This window comes from Mobula hypostoma, chromosome 22 (genome assembly GCF_963921235.1).
Source record: "Mobula hypostoma chromosome 22, sMobHyp1.1, whole genome shotgun sequence".
Taxonomy (NCBI): Eukaryota; Metazoa; Chordata; class Chondrichthyes; order Myliobatiformes; family Myliobatidae; genus Mobula; species Mobula hypostoma.
Genome location: NC_086118.1, coordinates 34,632,360 through 34,652,938, shown reverse-complemented (window position 1 = coordinate 34,652,938; position 20,579 = coordinate 34,632,360). Strand labels below are relative to the sequence as shown.

At 43.0% G+C, this 20,579-nt stretch overlaps 1 pseudogene; it reads right to left on the bottom strand.

Annotated features, from left to right (window-relative positions):
* Positions 1 to 2,749: 2,749 nt before the first annotated feature.
* Positions 2,750 to 20,233, bottom strand: LOC134360169 (L-xylulose reductase-like; annotated as a pseudogene).
* Between the last annotated feature and the right edge of the window lie 346 nt (positions 20,234 to 20,579).

Genomic DNA, 20,579 nt, shown 5'->3' with positions numbered 1-20,579 from the left:
ATAGCTCTTCATACCACACAGGACTCTTCGGAATCAAGGCACTTGCATTCATGCCAACTATCAGGAATCTATCTAGACTAATATTTTATCACCAGTTGGACTAGAATTGAGATAAACACAACCCCAAAGCATAAGGAAATGTAAATGATTCAAGCAGAATAATTTTGAAGTGGCTAATGATTAGACAGGAACTACAGGATGCAGAGTAGTAACACTGCAAGCTTAGCAAGTTTTCTGCTGCAGCATAACCTCAACCACAAAGGCTGAGTAACACTATTGTGGTGATAATTCTGGAAACACAATGGATTCCACCATGACTGTCATATTGGTGTTGGATTCCAGTCCAGAAAATAAATCAACACTACCTAATATAAAGTGAAGAGTTTTGCAACCCAGAGCAGTGTTTTTACTCATGATCTTGTTTGCTCTTTAAAGAAATGCTGGAAGCACTGCATGTCAGTCCATCTCTGTTTTACCAGTAAGCCCTTCTTACTATTTGTGTTTGCTGTGCCAAGTGTCATTTTACCTCCACTGCTGGCAATGCTAACAAACAACTTTAAAGAATAGTTCCTGCTGAGTAAATCAGCATCTTCACGTAACACTATTTTCAACTACACTGTTGCACCAGTTAGCTCTTGCTGGTTACAAGAAAGATGGTACTGCCTCCTAATGGAGATATTGTAGCATAATCTCTAACTATGGAAATGGAACAGTTACATGGAACTGATGTAATACAGACATAACATTTTATAAGAATCAGTCACTTCTGGTAGAAGACCATTTTAGAGGATTGCTTTTTAAGGTTTAATGTGTGGTGACCATACTGCTTCAGAAGTTCTTACATTTGACTGCAAGAATCAAAAACTGCTTTCACTACATTATCTTATGCCTTACACATCACTCCTGTGCATTCTACAATAACAACTGAGCTTCTCTTTAGCTGCCACTTCAATTCTCAAGCCCATTCCCATCCTCCTTTGTCCTCCCACACTGTTCCGGAACCCGCCTCGTACTCCAAAAACATCTTATTTTCCATCCAGGCCCCTTGCGACCTTGAAGACCCGATTCAACAATTTCAGATAAGCAGCCTTTCCTACTTGCATCTGAACTGGTCAGTTTGAGGGGGGGGAGAAAAAACACAAAGTTTGATATCTCCCCCACCCCCCTGCAGTTCTTGTGTACTTTAAACCTCCTCCAAGCAATTTAGCACTGATTTTATAAAAATTTCAACCACTCTTGGTGAATTCCAAAAACAAGGCTACGTCACTTCTTAAAAGTATGTGAATAATCTCATTTTCATTTCTAAAGTCAGATCTAACCCACTCATTCTCTCTCAATCCATGGAATTCATCGTGCCAAGTCATTGGGTATATTGAAAGAGGAAGTTGTTAAGTTTTTGATTAGCAAGGGTATCAAAGGTTACAGGATGAAGGCAGGAGAATGGGGTTGAGAGAGATGATAAATCAGCCACGATGGAATGGCACAAAAGACTCTATGGGCGAAATGGTCTAATTCTGTTCCATTGTCTATGTTCATCCAATACCTTGGCAATTTTTCGTTTGGATTTCTAGTATTTGCAGTTTGCTTTCAGACAATTGTTATCCATGTTGTCAGTAATTCAGAAATCAGATTGCATTAGAACCAAAACTGTTATAAATGTTCATGAACCTATCTGATGCAACATTCTTTAATTGATTTTCTTTTAAAACATTACTTATAATGCTAACTCTTTGTAGAAGTTAATCAGACTAAAGCCCACGATCTTATTTATTTATTTAAATTAATGTAATACACACAAAATGCTGGAGACCTCAGCGGGCCAGGCAGCATCTATGGAAATGAGTAAATAGTCAACGTTTCGGGTCAAGACCCTTCATCAAGACTGGGGAAAAAAGAGACCAGGTTAGAATAAAGTGGGGGAAGGAGAGGAAGAAATACAAGTGATAGGTGAAACCGCGAGAGTGGGAGGGCTGAAGACACCTGGGAAGTCAACTGGTGAAAGAGATAAAGTGCTGGAGAAGTGGGAGGTAGGGGGGATGTCATAGGACAGGCCAGAAGGCCATGGAAGAGGGGGAAGAGGGAGGTGATTGGCAGGAAAGGAGAAAAGATGAGAGGGGAAATAGAAAAGGGGAATGGTAAAAGAGAAAGTGGGGGGGGAGGACAATTAACGCATTTGAGAAATCAATGCTCGTGTCATTAGGTTGGAGGCTACCTAGATGGAATGTAAGGTGTCGTGCCCCCCCCCCCCAAACTTGAATGTGTCCTCATCACTGCAGTAGCAGAGACCATGGACTGACATGTCAGAATGGGAAGTAGAATTGAAAAGTTCCTCTAGCAGTTTGTGTTTATTACTTTCACTTCCAACACCTGCAGATTTTCTCATTTGGGATTCTATTAATTGAGATACAGCGAGGAATTGGTCCTTTGAGCAATGCTGCCCAGCAATCCTTCGATTTTACTCCTAGCCTAATCACGGGACAATTTACAAATACCCAAGTAACCTCCCAACCCAATACATCTTTGGACTGTGGGAGGAACTGGATCACCCGGAGAAACCAATGTGATCATGGGGAGAACGTATGAACTCCTTACACACAGTGTTGGGAAATGAACCCGGGTCTGTGGTACTGTGAAGGGTGTTCTAACCACAACACTACCATGTTGCATTAAAGACAGAAAATGGGACAGTCATTCAGCATGAACAGGAGCATTAGAAAATGTGACACACTCCAGCAACATTATAGCATGAAGTTCACAGGAATAAACAGTGAAATATCTGAAGTGAACCCTTTGCAATGTTAAAACCATTTACAACTGGATTAAACAGAATTTTCGTTTTACAAACCCCTAGTTAACACATGAATTGTTTTATGAGGCAAGATATCCTCCATCCACAGGCAGAGTCACTCCATTTATCATTGCACTTTTGTCACTGAGGAGGAAGATTATTGCATTCACTACATCTTCAAGTTCTGCAAGAGGAATGAGGAAAAAATATAACTATTAATCTAAAATTTGTTGATATACAATTTGATGAAGGTGGGCAGGAGCAGAACGATTGGTCATTCAAAGGCTGTGGTCAGTGGAGTTCTACAAAGCTTGAGTACTCAGTCCTGATTTGGATGCCAATGTAGGAGTCATGATGAAGAGTGAGAATGATATTAACAAAATCACTGTTGGTGGAAGAGACCCATCAATTTAGGAATAACTTTGTGTAGGAAATGCTTAGAAGGATATGGAACAAATGCAGGCTAGGTTGGGGACCTTGGTCAGCATGGACAATTTGGACCAAGGGGCCAGTTTCTGTGATCTATATCACTAATACTCTGATCAAAATCCTACACAAAACAAACCAATATCATTCATATGTAATTTTGTGCAAAAGGGATCACCAGACACAGTGCTTGACCCTTAAAGATTTCTCTCTCACATCCCAAGAAGGTGGATGTTAGGTCATAACTTGAAGCTAAAAAGTTAATATTTGGAATTGTTTTTTTTTGTTTTTAAGAATTACAGAGTGATTGCAAGTACTTATTTAATTCTCATCCTGCTGTTCCAGCTACCCACCATCTCCCAAGTTCCTGGCACAAATATAGCCCTAATTTCTGTATTACAAGTTTACAGTTCATCTTCAATCATCTAGGGGAAGCAATGTTTTGTCTATGATTAAAATTAAAGGACAATATATTTTGATTCAGGTAATTTACAAGGCCCTACTAAACTCTGAAGTTCAAAATGATATTTGCCTGCTTTCTCTTATATTTATTGGTAATTAAAATCTTCTAATAAGGTTTAATCTTGTTGAGACACCAGCAGTTATTTGTACTGGATTCATAAGCCACCAATTATAAGAGCAGTCTTGCTAGTTTTATAAAACTGGAGTCAATGATGCCCAATACATACCCAGACAAAATCATGGTTTATGCTATGGTCTATGATAGTTATGTTCAAATTCCTTCAGGTCTGTAAGTACGGCTCAGAGTGAACATCCAAAGTCTCAAACTTATCCTTGTCACTTGCCTGCAAACTTGCCCATTGGGATGCGAGACAACATTCCTGCTGCTTTTACTGGATCACTCCATCCAGCCCGACCCATTGCAGTCATCACCACTGTGGGGTTCACGGCATTCACTCTTATCTGTGCCAGATTCAAAAATGCTGCTTCATTACAACATAAATTAGGTACTTTTAGATTTTCACCATTAAAGTTCCAGAAATCTCTTGCAAAATGAACGAAGTGAGAAATCTGAAACACATCTGTGAAGTTCAATGTCCCTGCTACATCCAATGATTAAAATTAATCCGTACAATATTGTGGTATTTGCTAATAACTCTTCATACCACGTGTAACTCTCGCTTCAGCTAGCGGCTTAATATAGGGGGTGATAGCCCCCTGCCCGGCCAAATTTAAGAAATCTCATTTGGGTGGATGCTGCGCGATGTGTCCCTTGTTACAAATCAGTACCCCGAAATAACAAACAGTACACAATATGTGATTAAACGATTAAGCTTTATAATTCTTACTTTGACTATATGGTTAGTAAAGAAAATGGGAAAATAAGGGGCCCAATCTTATGAAACAGTCTATTGCGCAATGTTGGAGCTCACTGATAACCCGATTGACCTCCTCCGATTGTCGCTGCCCTTCAGACCCTCACTTCAAGTCCACCCTGTCTGGCAGTCTACCAACTCTCTCCATATGCATCTTCTCTCCTCATCTCTCCCCAGCAAAAGACCGCGAAAATCTCTTTTCCAGACTCACAAGAAAGAACAGCAGCATTCCAAACCCTGTTATCTCTAGTCATAACCCAAACATTGCTGCTAAAGAGAAACCATTACATTATCAGTGAAACCTTACAGCATGTTACACAGCAGTGAAACCCCACAGCATGTTACCCACGTAAAAGAAGTATCAGTTTCAGAAGTAATCACAGGAAACTGTTGAAGGCCCAAGGGCCAGATTAACCTAGTAGCAAAGGTAGTATATGCTACTGGCCCCGCACTAAATGCTTGCAAGCTGCAGTCTGGTGAAATCGGCATCTCACCGTATTCTCACGACGATCTGGCAACGCTGTTGTTTTCCTGTCAGGGGAGCTGCATGGTATGTGTATGCAGGTGTATGTTGGCTCTTTGCTGTGTCGTGGTGACCTTTCTGCTATCTCCCACGCTCCTAAGCCACTGACTTTGACTGTGCGCTATGTTTTGCCGTCTGGATTAGTTGAAAGATTTGTGAAGTTTTATGGATATGGAAGGTCATAGTGCTGAACAGCTCGCTCAAAGTTTACTTGACTTTTTAAAGGAAGATTGCATTGATATAAAAGACTGCTGTGGTCAAAGTTATGACAATGCCACCTACATGAGTGGCAAGTATAGTGGCTTACAAGCACGAATTAAAAAGCTGAATGAGTTTGCGGATTACATTCCATGTTGCGCACAGTCACTAAATTTGGTTGGAAAATGTGCTGCTGAATGTTGTCAAGAAGCATTAATTTTCTTTCAATTTGTAGAAAGCCTCCACACATTTTTTTCTGCTTCTGCTTATCGGTGGGATCTCCTTTCTGCTGCATTGTCTGATGGTGGTGCTCATTTGCCCATTGTGAAAAGATACCAGGTGGTCAGCTCGTGCAGATGCAGCAAAAGCTCTTTTACACAGCTGTTCCGCAATAAAACAAGTCTTGGATGACATTTCAAATAACAATGATCTGTTGCAAGGACGGCATTGGGAGCGGACCCAAATGCAAGACACAGACCCTGAAGTACTAGGAACAGGACTAGGGTTATCGAGATAGCAAGGTGAGTAAGGAAGAAACGATGCTGGCCATTGCCATGGGCCCTAGACGAGACTAGGATTCAGGGCCTGGGCTAGGCCTTGGACTAGAAACACGGGACCTGGACGGGGAACTAGGAATGAGGGGCCTGGACTAGGACTTCGAGCCAGAGACTGGACAGAGACCAGGAACCTGGGTCTTGACTCGGGCTCAGACTCCGGATCTGGGCGAGGACAAGACATGGCTACAGGACTGGACATGGCATTCCTGCACAGGACGAGGTTCTTGGACGTGGCTTGGACTGGACGAAGTTCTTGGACGTGGCTTGGACTAGATGAGAGACTCCGGCACAAGACGAGGGAACTCCAGCACCAGGCTGGGCGAGGAATCTCCAGCCCAGGATGTAGGTCTTGAACTAGATTTGGCTCGACCCTTGGACTCAGCGTGGTTAGGCCCTTGGGTACAGAGCTGGGACTCCTCCTTGGAGTGCAGGGCTGGGACCCTTTCTTGGACGCAGGGCCAGGATGACTGCCGAGGTAAACTGTCGAGGATTCAGATGGGGATAATCCAGCACAGGACAAGGAATCTCCAGCACTGGGCTGGGCGAGGCACATGGACTGGATGAGGACATGAAGCTTAGACTTGGACAGAGCTGGACTTGGTCTTGGAACACAGAGCCTTGGACTTGAGCACAGGAACAGGGAACACAGAGTCAGGACCCCTCCTGGGAAGCACAGGACGTAGGGCTGGGACTGATACACAGAACACAGACACTAAGAGACAGTTCCAAACTCAACAATAGATTGTTCCTTCTCTTGGCGTGGCAAGGCTCAGGTCTCACTCCAGCAGTTGAACTCGACGAGGTTGCCAGCAAAGGTTTCAGAAGGATGGGGAAGGGAAGGGAACAGTCCAGCAGGGAATCCTTGTTTGAGAGGTATTTATGTGCCAGTCCACAACGAGATTTAGATGCCTCAATTAAGGCACCCAACAGAACAAGGGAGAAAACAGGAAAACCCGGAACAAGGATCAATGGACTGGACCGTGAATCAGAATGCAAACTTCATGGACTGGACCATGACATGATCAGAAGGCAGAGTGTTGACAATAGGCTCGTGGACTACTTTCAACCATGATGAAGTTGGAAACAGGAATAATGTGGGATCAAGTATTACAGCGTTTTCAAATGACCAGTGCTTCTTTGCAATCTTCTGGCCAAGACTTGAACACAGCTTGTGCACTCTATGAATCCTTGCATGGATATATTCAAGCTATGCGGTCTACTTTTTCAGACATTGAGCAAAAAGCCAAGGATCTGACTAAGTATGAAGATTATCGACAGCAAAATCGAAGAAAACACAAGCAAAATCGCATGTATGATGATTTCAGTGGTTCCAGCACTCTTGATCCACTTGTTGAATCTGAAACGCCTTCTCATAAGTTTAAAAGCCGAACATTTCTTGCCATTATTGACAGCTTGCTTTCTGCCCTGTCAAAAAGGCAGAAAGCTTATCTAAGGGTGAATGGTGTTTTTGAATTCCTTCATTAGTTACTGTCGTTTACACCTGAAGAGATCGTAAAGAGGTCATCAAATCTTATTAAATCATATCCAGATCTGGAAGAAAGTCTTGATGAAACAGTTTACTGAACTGTTGAAAACTGAACTTGCTTCTCATATTGGCGCCAAACAAGACATTGTAGAGTTACGGTTGTACCGCTTGATAACTGACAATTCTTTGGAGTCAAGTTTTCCAAATGTAGAAAATGCCATCTATTTGCCACTCATGGTTGCTAACTGCAGTGGAGAATTCTCATTTTCAAAGGTGAAAAGGATTAAAAATGAACTAAGGAGCACCATGGGTCAAAACAGATTGAACAATCCCACTCCAATGAGCATTGGACATGAACTTCTGCGTGAAATAGACATTTCCAGTATCATCAACAAATTTGCTCATGCTAAATCTAGAAAATGTAGCTTTTAAATTGTAGTTTTGTTACTTTTGACATTTGAAATTGATACCCACATGTAAGTAATACTATTACTGAAGTGTCAGACATTTACTGTATTATCTGGCTGTATAGCAAATGAAAAAACTGAATTACTTTTCTATGCAAGTAAATAATTTATGTTTTAATACTGATGTGCGTTTTTTAAATTTAGGGCCCCTTTCTAACATATGCTACAGGCCCCACACTAGCTTAATCCGGCCCTGGAAGGCCCTCTGCTGGTGAAATCATACTAAAGTACATCCTCAGATGGTCCAAGTAGACGGTGCACAGTCGAATGGTGGAATACTTCAGCAATCTGCTAAGACCTCATTTTCATTTCAACCTCAAGATGGTATGAAGTATTTAAGTTATTTTAAGTTAAACCCATTTCTATAGTAATAATAAGCAAGCTAGGGTTTTTCTCTTTGGAGCAACGGAGGACGAGAGGTGACTTGATAGAGGTGTAGAAGGTTATAAAAGGAATAGACAGCGTGCACAGACAGCACTTTTCCCCCAGGGTGGTAATGACCAATAGCAGAGGACATCCATTTACGGTGAGTGGAGGAATGTTTAAGACACGTCAGAAGCATTTTGTTTGACACAGAGTGGTGGGTGTGGATGGTGATAGAGGCTGATACAACAGAGACATTTAAATGACTGTTGAATAAGTAAATGATGTAACAAAGAATGGAGGGTTATGGGCTGTGTAGGGTGGAAAGTTTAGATTGATTGTGCAGTCAGTTATATTGGTCGGCACAATGTCCTGGGTCGAAGTGCCTATACTGTGCCGTACTGTTCTGCGTGTATTCTATGTAAATAATACATTTACATTAACATGACATCCAAGATTCAATTACTGGGCCAATGGAAGTGATGTTCCACATTGCTGGTTGATTCAAAACCAGGTTTTAGTTAAAAACTCCATTTTGATAACAGGATTAGTAGATCTAAGGAAATGTGTTCCATGAGGAAGCTAGCAGATATTAACAAATCTGAATTGCTAATAGATGGAAGAAAAAGCCTCCATGTCAAGGTACATCAATAAACAGGGTGATTACAGTCAATCTATTCTGGCTAGATCTCACTAGAGCTTTCAGAGAAGTATTTACGGTATCAGATGATCACTTCCATGCTCATTGTCCAGTCATGTCAGTGCTTACCTTGTGTGGTCCCAGCTCAATTGCCATCACTTTCGTTAGCATATCGACAGCTCCTTTCGAGGCACCTTAAAAAGCAGAGAAAAACAACATAGATTGATAAAACCCAGGAGGAACAATATTCCAGTTTTGAAAGTTTGATATTGGAGGTAAAACAATTGTTTGAAAAACCATAGCCAGCACTTATGGCCAATTATTATCTGTTACATGGCTAACAGTGACCTTTATTAATCAAAATATTGAGTATAAGAGCTGGAATGTTATGATAAAGTTGTATAAGGCAATGGTGAGGCTGAATCTCGAGTATTGTGTTCAGTTTTTGTCACCAAATTACAGGAAGGATATTAATAAGGTTAAAAGAGTGCAGAGAAGGTTTACAAGGATTTTGCCAGGACATGAGAAACTCAGTTACAGAGAAAGGTTGAATAGGTTAGGACTTTATTCCCTGGAGCATAGAAGAATGAGGGAAGATTTGATAGAGGTATATAAAATTATGATGGGTATAGATACAGTGAATGCAAGCAGGCTTTTTCCACTGAGGCAAGGGGAGAAAAAATACCAGAGGACATGGGTTAAGGGTGAAAGGGGAAAAGTTTAAAGGGAACATTGGGGGGGCTTCTTCACACAGAGAGTGGTGGGAGTGTGGAATGAGCTGCCAAATGAGGTGGTAAATGCAGATTCTTTTTTAACATTTAAGAATAAATTGGACAGATACATGGATGGGAGGTGTATGGAGGGATATGAGCCGTGTACAGGTCAGTGGGACTAGGCAGAAAATGGTTCGGCACAGCCAAGAAGGGCCAAAAGGCCTGTTTCTGTGCTGTAGTTTTTCTATGGTTTCTATGGTTTTCTATGAGGCTTAGGACTCATGGAGGCAACTTGATCAAAAAAGTTTATCAAAATACTTATCTAATTCACCTGCGGAATGGTTGAAGTGTTTAAAAGCTGCCTCTGTTAACTTGTATACAAGAGAAAATCTGGAGATGCTGGAAATCCAAGCAACACCCACAAAATGCTGGAGAAACTCAGCAGTCCAGGCAACATCTATGGAAAAAAAGTAGAGTAAACATTTCAGGCTGAGACCCTTCAGCAGGACTGATAACAGGATTTAACCTGAAACGTTGACTGTACTTTTTGCCATAGATGCTAACAGGCCTGCTGAGTTATTCCAGCACTTTGTGTCTGTTAACTTGTATCTCATTTGAAATCAGTGCACCCATGAAATAATGGTTGTGAACAATGGTTGATTAAATAACAACTATGGGGTAGCTGAACCCAACCATAGAAATACTGAAGCTCCCTTGGGCTAGAAGGCAAATGCAGGAGGAACTAAAATGTTTAGAAGCAGCAAGGAGTACATCATGTAGTGACTGCTAATATCAGCATAGTTGTTGAGGGCCAGGGATGTATAATGATTCTGTCCTTCAAGTCAATTTAGTAAATCTAAGTGGGAAGTCCATTTCCAGGAGGTTTATGAGCTAGGATTCAGGCCTTAGAATCATGGTTTTCTCCCATTTCTTCTCCTTTAGATTATTCCACATCTGCAGAACACTAAGTTATACAGTCAGCATCTTTGCTGCAACACAGTCTTTTAAGAATACCCAGCTTCCACAACGGTGGCCTGTGCAGCAGCCACAAGAGTACCCAGAAAAAAAGGTTACGAGGTTGTGTGTAAGCATGAACTACAAAATAGTTAAGCATGCATAATGTCCAGTTTGCCTAATAACCAGCTCCAAATCAAAACTATTTTTCAAAGAGCATTATAGTTGGGCTGTGTAACTCACAGTATGAGCCAAGATCTTTCAGTGCACACTGGGATGCCTGGCTGGAAACGTTCACTATGGAACCACCTGACCCACAGCATTTCATTCCTTTTGCAATTATCTTGGAAAAAATTTAAAATGATTACTGAACTTAGTACCAACAAGTTACTATACACTACAAAGGCAGAACCATTTTCAATTACTATTTCAGCATGGTAGAGGTTATCCTGTAGGCAATTTAATAGTTACTATCAGGCATCTGTAAAATGTGCTGTACAATATGAACGACAGTATCTTAAATTCTGTGAGGCGCCTGATCTCAGTTAAAAGTTTCATAGGCAGAGAACCACAAAAATAAACTTGCTGCACGAGGAAGGAACTTTGAGGCATTTAACATCAAAAAATACATCTGATGAGCAGTATTGTCTATCACAGGTAAAGCCCACCCCACCATTGAGAGCATCTACATGGAGGTTGCGTCCATCCTCCAGGCCTTGCTCACTTCTCACTGTTGCCATCAGAAAGGAGGTATAGAAGCCTTAGGGCTGACACCACCAAGTTCAAGAACAGTTATTATTACCCTCCAGCCATCAGAGGACCAATGTGGATAATGACACTCACCTCAAATCTGAACTGATTTCCACAAATGTGCCGTTAAAAAATCAAAATGCTGCCAGTGGGGGACCTTTTGCAGCCAACTGGAAGGTACTAATCTGCAGCCCAGAATCAGGCAACGTTCACAAAAGGTGTTGCTGGCTGACATGCTTCTCACCGGTAAAGTACTTTAAACAGCTTAGAATACCTAAATGTTCTACGTTTAGCACAGGATGGCAGGATAGCATAGCGGTCAGCGTAACGCTTTACAGTGCCAGCTGTAAGATCAGGGATCAAATCACACCACTGCAAGGAGTCCTCCCCATTATCGCATGCTTTTCCCTAGGGTGCTCCAGTTTCATCACACATCGCAAAGACCTAAGTACGAGTTGGGGTTAGTAAATTGTGGCCATGCTATGTTGTTGCCAAAGCATGGAGACGCACATGGGCTACCCTCAGCATATTCCCAACACAAACAATGGATATCATGGCATATTTTGATGTACATGTGACAATACTTTTTTATATTTCGTTTAAATTTAGCTATCTAGGAAGTCCTCCTGTAACGTTACAAGTTATTCTCCATCCTCCCCTTCTAACATTACATCTTCTCTCTTTGATGCCAACCTGCAGTCAGGCAACACTAATTCAGATTCAAAGGTAAAGATCTCTAAAGAAGTATTCTCAGAAAAATATTGTGCTTGGTAGGCAATACTTTGGTATTGCAAAAAGCTAGTTGTGCCAGTTATGATGGCAAAAGATGAGAAACTTCAATTTAGGGAAAAGGTTTTTCAGGATTTATCTTCTATGCAAGTTATGCTTGGTCTTGGCTAGTTAGTTGTATATAAACAACAGAGAAATACTTTTAAGTCCTTAATCATCCCCCATTACTGCAGGTTCTTGTCCTTGTAGGGTAATGTAATGGGTGACGGATGTTGTGTTGTTTATAATATAAATTGTTTCACAAACACCATCACTTGAAGAGACAGTGTCTGACTTCATTACATGAGTGCAAGGCAACTGCTTTTGGTTTGTTTGCAATGGAAGTAAGAGAAGTTAAGCACATAAAACTATTCTCACATGTTCACAAAATCCTACACTGGTGACCCAGGTGCTCTTGAATGGTTCCGGAGTTACTCGATGTGTGGACCAACGCAGTTGATTTCAAGCTGTCAAAGAGTTCTGAGAGCAGCAGGCCAGCATGTGTTTGCATAGTCGGAGGCCCAGTTCACACTGCGAGAAATCACCGTGGACAGTGCCAAATTTTACTACATCTTGGCTGTGCTGAGTGCTGCAGCTGATGTGGTGTGCTCGCTCCAGCAGCACATATACTAAAATTGGAACGATACGGAGATTAGCTGGTGTGGTGAGTCTACTAGAAGACCCACCTGGCACGTGATAAATATGTCACTCCGAAAGCTCAGCTATTGCAGACTTATGACAGTGCGAGTCTGAGTCTGAGCACACCTAGCCGTTGCTCTCCCTGCCCGGCTTGAGCTAATGGACCACATGCCATCTCTCCTGGGCAATCGCCATCCTTGTTTTATTTTTTAAAGAACTCTTTATGCGAGAACTGCCTGATCAAGTTCGCACAGCCCTCGCTAATACACCCATGAGGGAGTATAGGGAGCTTGCTAAAATGGCTGATCATCCACACGCAGCCAGACGGAGGTGCATTGTTCCCCCTCCTTTCCCTGGTTCAATTAACCCCGTCAGCGGAGACTCCGGCAGACTCACGCCCGTGGCTCTGAATCTGGGTCTTTGTTTTTGCCACGAACACCAAGAAGTGCTGCCTGCCTGCAGCTTCAGTTGTGCCAATGCATCAGGGACCTGTCAGCTCCATGGGTTCCAGCTGCCAGGGTAATCTATCATTTACAATGGACACCTTTACACGGACACAGGCACTCAGTGAGTGCGCTGCCAGCATCACCCACTGATTATAAGGCAGAGACTGGCCAACCCTCGCTGGAGGCCACCAACAGCAACAGGATCTGGACTTATGGAACACACTGAACGGTGCTCTGCTTCACAGGACAACACTACACTTGGGAGTTTGTCTTGGCTAAAGTTGCTAGACATGAGCTCGGTGTAGATCTCCTATGTGCCAAAGGACTGATAGTAGATCTTAAGAACTGTCGGCTTGTGGACGCAAAATATGTTGGGTTGTTACCCTCTATCCCCACAATGACTCTAGTGTGTGCACCACATGTGAATTCACTCACCTGACGTCCTAAATCTCACCAAGTCCACACATTCCACTAGTGGAAACATGGGATCGAGCACCACATTTCCACAACAGGCCGGCGTGAAGGCTGAGTTTGCTAACGTGGAAATGATTGCCATTGTACACAGGCTAGCAACTCGACCTCGTAGAAAACGGACAGAAATGCTGAAGAACCAGCAAGGTTGCTGCCCAAAGCACTACAAGGCACAGAAAGGTACAACAGCAAAGATCTAACAAATGACTATAGCATGGGTCCAGTGATGTTCTTACCTGACCAACATGCAACACAGCTTTCACATTAATATCAAACAACCTGAAAAATAAAAAAGAACATTCACTATCAAAATAATGGATGAAATTGACAGATATAAAACACGTCCTACAGGCTACCCCAGTGCTGCAAATTATCAGTTCAGCTTTCAGTTCTCACATTTGGAATTAACACACATGAGCTTAGGAGACGATGGCGCCTAACGATGACTCCTATCCTTGCATCTTTGGAAACAGCTCTATTTCTATCTTTTATATCTATTTTTCCCTTTCAGGGTTCTTTTGAAGACCCTGACCTGGAGTTACACGCTGACTTTGGTTCTTTGCGGGAATGGGACCCGCTGTCGGGGTCTCTCAACTGACTGCTATTCAATATGCCAAGGACGCGGCTTAGAAGACTAGCACGCCTTCAGAGTTTCGGGTTTCGGGGCTCTGGAGGTGGGTGGATTCGAGGTTGGTGCCGCCGCAGAAAACACGGGAGACAGAAGATCGAAAGCAGTGAGCTGGCTGTTGGCTGTGTGCCCAGAGAACCGAGTTCTTTGGGCACAGATCTCGGAAAAAGCGACACAACAGACTAATAGCACCATAAATCAGCGAGTTGTTTTGTAATGTCTCCCCTCTCGCTGTGAAATGGGGACACCTCTTTTTTCCTTTATTAGGGAGAGAGAGAGAGCCTGTGGTTTGTCGAATACCGGGTGAACAAATAGTCTTTGAGGTGCTGCAGGTCTGTGCCTTTACTGATGCTTTGCTGCATGCTTGAGTACTCGTTGGGGGAGGGGTGGGTCATTGCATTGCTGCAGCTTGTGTGTTAGAGGGGAGAGTTGCGGGGGGGCTTTGGGGTTCTAACATTTAAGAATCATTCATTTTTTGGCGCACTCCTCTGTTTTCGTGGATGTTTGTGAAGAAAAAGAATTTCAGGATGTATATTGTATACATTTCTCTTACATTAAATGTACCTATTGAAACCTATTGAGATACTGCAGATGCTGGAAATCCAGAGTAACACACACAAAATGTTGGATGAGCTCAGCAGTTCAGGCAGCATCTATGGAAATGACTAAACAGTCAACGTTTCAGGCCGGGACTGTTCATCAGGACTGGAAAGGGAGGGGGAAGCTGCAAGAATAAGAATGTGGGGGAGTTGAAGGAGTGCAACCTCGAAGGTGATAGGTGATAGGTTAGGTCAGGCAGGTGGGGGAGTGGGTTGAAATAAGAAGCTGCGAGGTGATAGGTGGAAAAGGTAAAGGGTTTAAGAAGAAGGAATCTGATAGGAGAGGAGTGTGGATCATGGGAGAAAGGGAAGGAGGAGGGGCAACAGGATTCAAAGGTTCAAAGGTACAATTTAATGTCAGAGAAATGTATATATTATACATCCTGAAGTGCTTTTGCTATATGACATACCTCTCTCTCTGTCTCTCTCTCTCTCTCTCTCTCTCTCTCTCTCTCTCTCTCTCTCTCTCTCTCTCTCTCTCTCTCCTCTCTCTCTCCTCTCCCCTCCCCTCCCCTCCCCTCTCCCCCCCCCCCAATAAGGGAGAAGGAGGTGTCTCCGTTTTCCCAGTGAGCGGGGAGACATAACAAACAACTTGCTGGTTTACGAAGTTAAAACTCAGTTACGTTGCTTTTTTTGAGCTCTGTGCCTGAAGATCTCAAAGATCCTGGGTTTCCAGGCCCACAGCCGTAGATGTATCGACTCCCCCAATGACACTCAGGTCTCCTGCCGGAGAGGTGATAAACAGATGAGAAGAGATATGGGGGGGGGGGCAGGGGGGTTAATTGAAGGACGGGGGGTGGGGGATTACCAGAAATTGGAGACATTGATGGTTATTCCATCAGTTTGGAAGGTACCTAGATGGAATTTGAGGTGTTGCTCCTCCAACCTGAGAGTGGCTTCATCATAGTAGAAGAAGAGGCCATGGGCCAACATTTTGGAACGGGATTAGACTGGAAATAAAGTGAGAGACCAGCAGGAAATCCTGCTTATTGGGGATTGAGCAAAAGTGCTGGTCAAAGTGATCCCCAATCTAAGTTGGGTCTCGCCATGTTGAAGGAGCAGCATTGGGAGCTCATTGGGAGACACAGTAGATGATCCCAACAGATTCACAGGTGAAGTGTTGCCTCAAGAGATCCTGATTGGAGGAGGTGAAAGGTCATGTATAGCATTTCCTCTGCTTGCAGGATAAGAGCCAGGAGGGAGATTAGTGAGGAGGGACAAATGGACAAGGGAATTATGGAGGGAGCAATCCCTGTGGAAAGCGGAGAGTGGGGACCCGTTGAAGGTGGCGGAAGTTGTGGAGAATGATGTGCTGGTTGTTCAAACAGAGCAGTTGCAAGGGATAACACTCAAACCAATGACTCCTCCATGATTGCAAACACGAGAAAATCTGCAGATGCTGGAAGTCCAAGGCCAAATACACAAAATGCTGGAGGAACTCAGCAAATCAGCCAGCATCTATCAAAATGAAAAAGCAGTTGATGTTTTGGCCCGAGACCCTTATTCAGGACTGGAAAAGGGGAGAAGTCAGAATGAGAAGGTTGGGGGGTGTGGTGGGGGAAGAGGAAGGGGAGGAAGAAGCACAAGGTGGCAGGCAATAGGTGAAACCAGGAGAGGGGGAGTGGTGTGGGAAGGTGATTGGCGAAAGGAGGGGAATCTAACAGGAGAGGGTAGAAAATCATGGTAGAAAGGGAGGGAGGTGATGAGCAGTTAAGGAGGTAAGGAGAGAGAGGGAAACAGGAATGGGGAATGGTGGAGGGGGCACAATTACTAGAAGCTTGAGAAATTGATGTTCATGCCATCAGGCTGATGGCTAGCCAGACAGAATACAAGGTATTACTCCTCCAAATTTGAGTGTGGCCTCACTGCGGCAGTGGAGGCAGCCATGGACTTGCAAGTCAGAATTGGAATGGGAAGTAGAACTGAAATGGATGGCTACCAGGAGATCCTGCTTTTTCTGGTAGAAGGAGCATACGTGCTCAGTGAAGTGGTCTCCCAATCTACGTCGGGTCTCACCTTTGGATCCCCTTACACCAACTCTTGCTAAACTTTGAATGCCTGCCTGCCAGCACTTGCTCCCCCAGATACCCAACACCATAGTCACCGCTGAGCGTTCACATTGTTGCTATTCTGCCTTGATCATCATGTTGAATGTGTCACACGCCTCACCCACTGCTGTGATCTGCATTTGGTGTGATGTTTAGATCCCCACTGCCACATAAAGAGGGGAAAGGTCGCTGGATTAGGAGGCAGCAACAGAGATAAGAAAGCAACAAGCCCTTAAGCAGAAAAAAAATCTTTCTATATTCATACATGTATTCCTCCCAACTAACCACAACCCCCCACCTTTCTTCAGTCAAGCTAATATACACTGGCTTTGTTGCCTCACATCTCCCACCGGCTTTCCTTGTACTAACCTCCTCCTTTTTGTTAGGTGAAAAAAAAACAATGCTTAAAAATATGTAATGTTCTGCAGATCATTCCTGAAATTAATATTTTACAAAAAATAGTTAAAACTTCAGTGATTGTTGAACAACAGTGGAGTTTGCTTTCTTCAACGTTGGATTAGTTGAAACTCACAAAAACACTTGAGACAAAGCTCTCAACTCCAGTTTTTATTTAGCTGCAGGGGAAAATAAATATGACTTTTCAACCATACAAGTGAGAGTAAATAATACTTAATCAGATTTATCCTTTAAAGATATTGTCACTCACTTATCAAATGCTTCCTGGGTAATTTCAAGGAATGGTTCCAAAATGCCAACAGCAGCATTATTCACCAAAAGATCTATCGGACCTACATCTTTCAGTGCATTTTCTGTGGCTTCTCAGTTACTCAAGTCCACACAGATTGTCAGCGTATCAGGGCACTGAAAGACAAAGGAAGTCAATAGGTAGATTGATTTTTTTTGTCCATAAAGAGACACGAAGCACAGGAGATGATACAGTAAACTGGAAATGATAAAGCAGTGGTGGATGGGGGTGTAGAGGTGTAGGTTAGTTGGAGAAAGTTTCAACCATCCTTACTGCTTGGGGAAAGTAACTGTTTTAAAGTCTCATGGCCCTAGTCTTGATGTTGCATAGCCTCTTCCCTGAAGGGAGTGGGACAAACAATCCATGAGCAGGATGGGTGGGACCTGTCATGTACTGTTCAGCTAGGTCTTCTAGTATACAGTAACTAACTAAGTCAAACTCAGAGTGGATCAAATTATCTGCGTGTTCATTACTTGCATGGGAAAGTCTACCTCCATACATCAGGTCATTGGTAGGTAGCTTCAATCTTACAGCTCGAAACAGATCATTGTTATCCAATTACAGAGTCCAATAATTCATCCTTAACTACATTCCTTTCATATCTGACCCATCTTAAATAAGTCACATTTGTCTTTGAGGCATCTAACCACCAACTCCACCCCCACAAGAGCTACGTCCTGTTTTCCTCTGTTGCGAAAAAGTTCCCTTCTTATAAGTCTTTCATACAAACACTTCAACAAAGCAGCAAAGCACTCCAGGATCACACAGATTCCATTTTGTCACATTACATTTTACGGAAGCTGTAAATTCATAAAGACCTTAGTGTTACAGATATATTTCCACAGATCCATTATGATGATACCGACACATTTCCAGCACCTTTCTGTATATACGTCCTTGATGGTGGGTAGGTGGGTGCCAGTGATGTGTTACAGTTTTGACTGTCTATTGTAGAGCCTTCCTGTCTGCCGCACTGCAGTTTCCATAACATGCATTGATGGAGCATGTTAGGATGCTCTCTACCACACATCTGGAGCATGAGTACAAATCTGAGGGGTCTCAGCCCGAAACATCGACTGTATTCTTTCCCATAGATACTGCCTGGCCTGCTGAGTTCCTCCAGCTTTTTGTGTGTGTTGCATTAATCCCTGAATATATCCAGTCCACCAATTCAAAGCAGTCCCAAATATGCTCCTCTACCTCCCTTGACCATATTTTCAGTATCTGCCTATATGCTGAGAGAAGAACAGCTTTGCTAAATCACCAGGTGTGCAATAGCACAGTAAGTGTTCTTGATGGCAGTGTAACAGTGACAGAGTGTGTGGACTCCTCTGGTTCTGCTGATAACTTGTTGGCGACATTTTGTCGGAGACTTCTTCAAGCTGGCCCCGTGATGATCAGGAAGGGATCAGAGTGCGCTGTCTTGTAACTGCTGATCACAGTGGCAGCTTGACGTCCATACGACTACAATGATGACAGTGGAGAACTCCCTCAGCAGATGGAATGGATGACACTTGACTACCAGATGCCTCAAGTTGGAAAAGCAGGAGACAGAACGCAACACCTGTCCACCACTATAAATTATTATGAAGGGGATGGCACTGCCTTTCCCTTTACCTGATGCCACTGTCTGGGCCACACAGTTCTGTGCCTGGTGTGGGGGTGAGCATGTCTCTGTGAAGTGGAGTACACAACAGTCCCTGAAGTCCCTCCGGTACTGTCGACTTTCTCTGAGGTCTTCAATTTTAATTTCCGGACTCAGTACTTTGGCCAGGAGGATGGCAGGGAGGGGTGGGGGCCTCAAGGCCCCGCATTTCATTCAGCTCTCAAATACTACATTGGGAGATTAGAACTGAGGATTAGGTTACTCTACCCACAGCCAAGTGCTGCTCACAGCACAGGACACCTCTACAACGTAGAGACTATTATTTTAATTATTTCAGATCTACAGCATATTAAGGATTTTGCTTTAAGTTTCTTCTGCAATTTTACTCTCCAACGATTTCAAAGTACTGACAGAGACAAGAGAAACTGGAAACAACACATAAGATGCTGGTGGAACTCAGTGGATCAAGTAGCATCTATGGAGGGAAATGGTTAGTCAATGTTTCAGGTCAAAACTCCATCTATTCCACACTCAAAGTGCTGTCTCTCCATTTATGCTGCCTAAAGTGCAATCCCTTCACCAGGATTCAGAAATTGTTCACAACAGATGGTCAAAAGAAACTCTATGCTATCAATTTCATCACCTTACCTCCTGAACAAGGCTGTCCAAATCAGATTGTGTCCTGGTTACTGCAATAACTTCTGCACCACATGCTAGCAGGGCCTTTGCAGTGGCTCTACCGATACCTGCAACACAAACAAAATTTAGCCTTGAAAACGTTTGGTTCTCAATCTCCTGGAAGCAATATCTGTAGCCAAAGTATAGTCCAAATAGTCCATTCAAAATGTCTTCTCCTCCCACCCAACACCACTCAGATAAGAGTCAGAAAATCTCTCCAAAAGAATGGAAATACTAGAAGTAAGATAGATAACAAAACTTGAAATGATGCAAGGATTTAAAATGTTTTATTACAAACACAAAGTTAAAAATGGGATGTTTACCATTAATAGGAATATATAAACCACAATCTCCGTCAGCAGAGCTGCATCATGAAGCTGTATGCTCGGGCCCCTGCTCTACTCACTTTACTATTCATAATGTCATATTCACATTCGCTCATAATCGGCTGAATCAAAGGTGGTGATCAATTAGTATGCCCACAAGAAAATGATTTCCAGGGTTGTATATGGTGACATATATGTAGCTTACATATAGGAAGGAGATTGAAAGTCTAGCTGAATGGTCCTACAACAACCATGCCATATTCAGATTTGCTGATAATTGGCTGAATCATAGGTGGTGATCAATTAGTATGCCCAGAAGAATATGAATCCCTGGGTTGTTTATGATGACATACATTAGTTTGAAAATAAATTTACTTCGAACTTTAATTTAGCATATGAGAGGGAGATTGAAAATCTGACTGAGTGGTGCGACAATAATCAGCTCTTACTCAATGTCAGCAA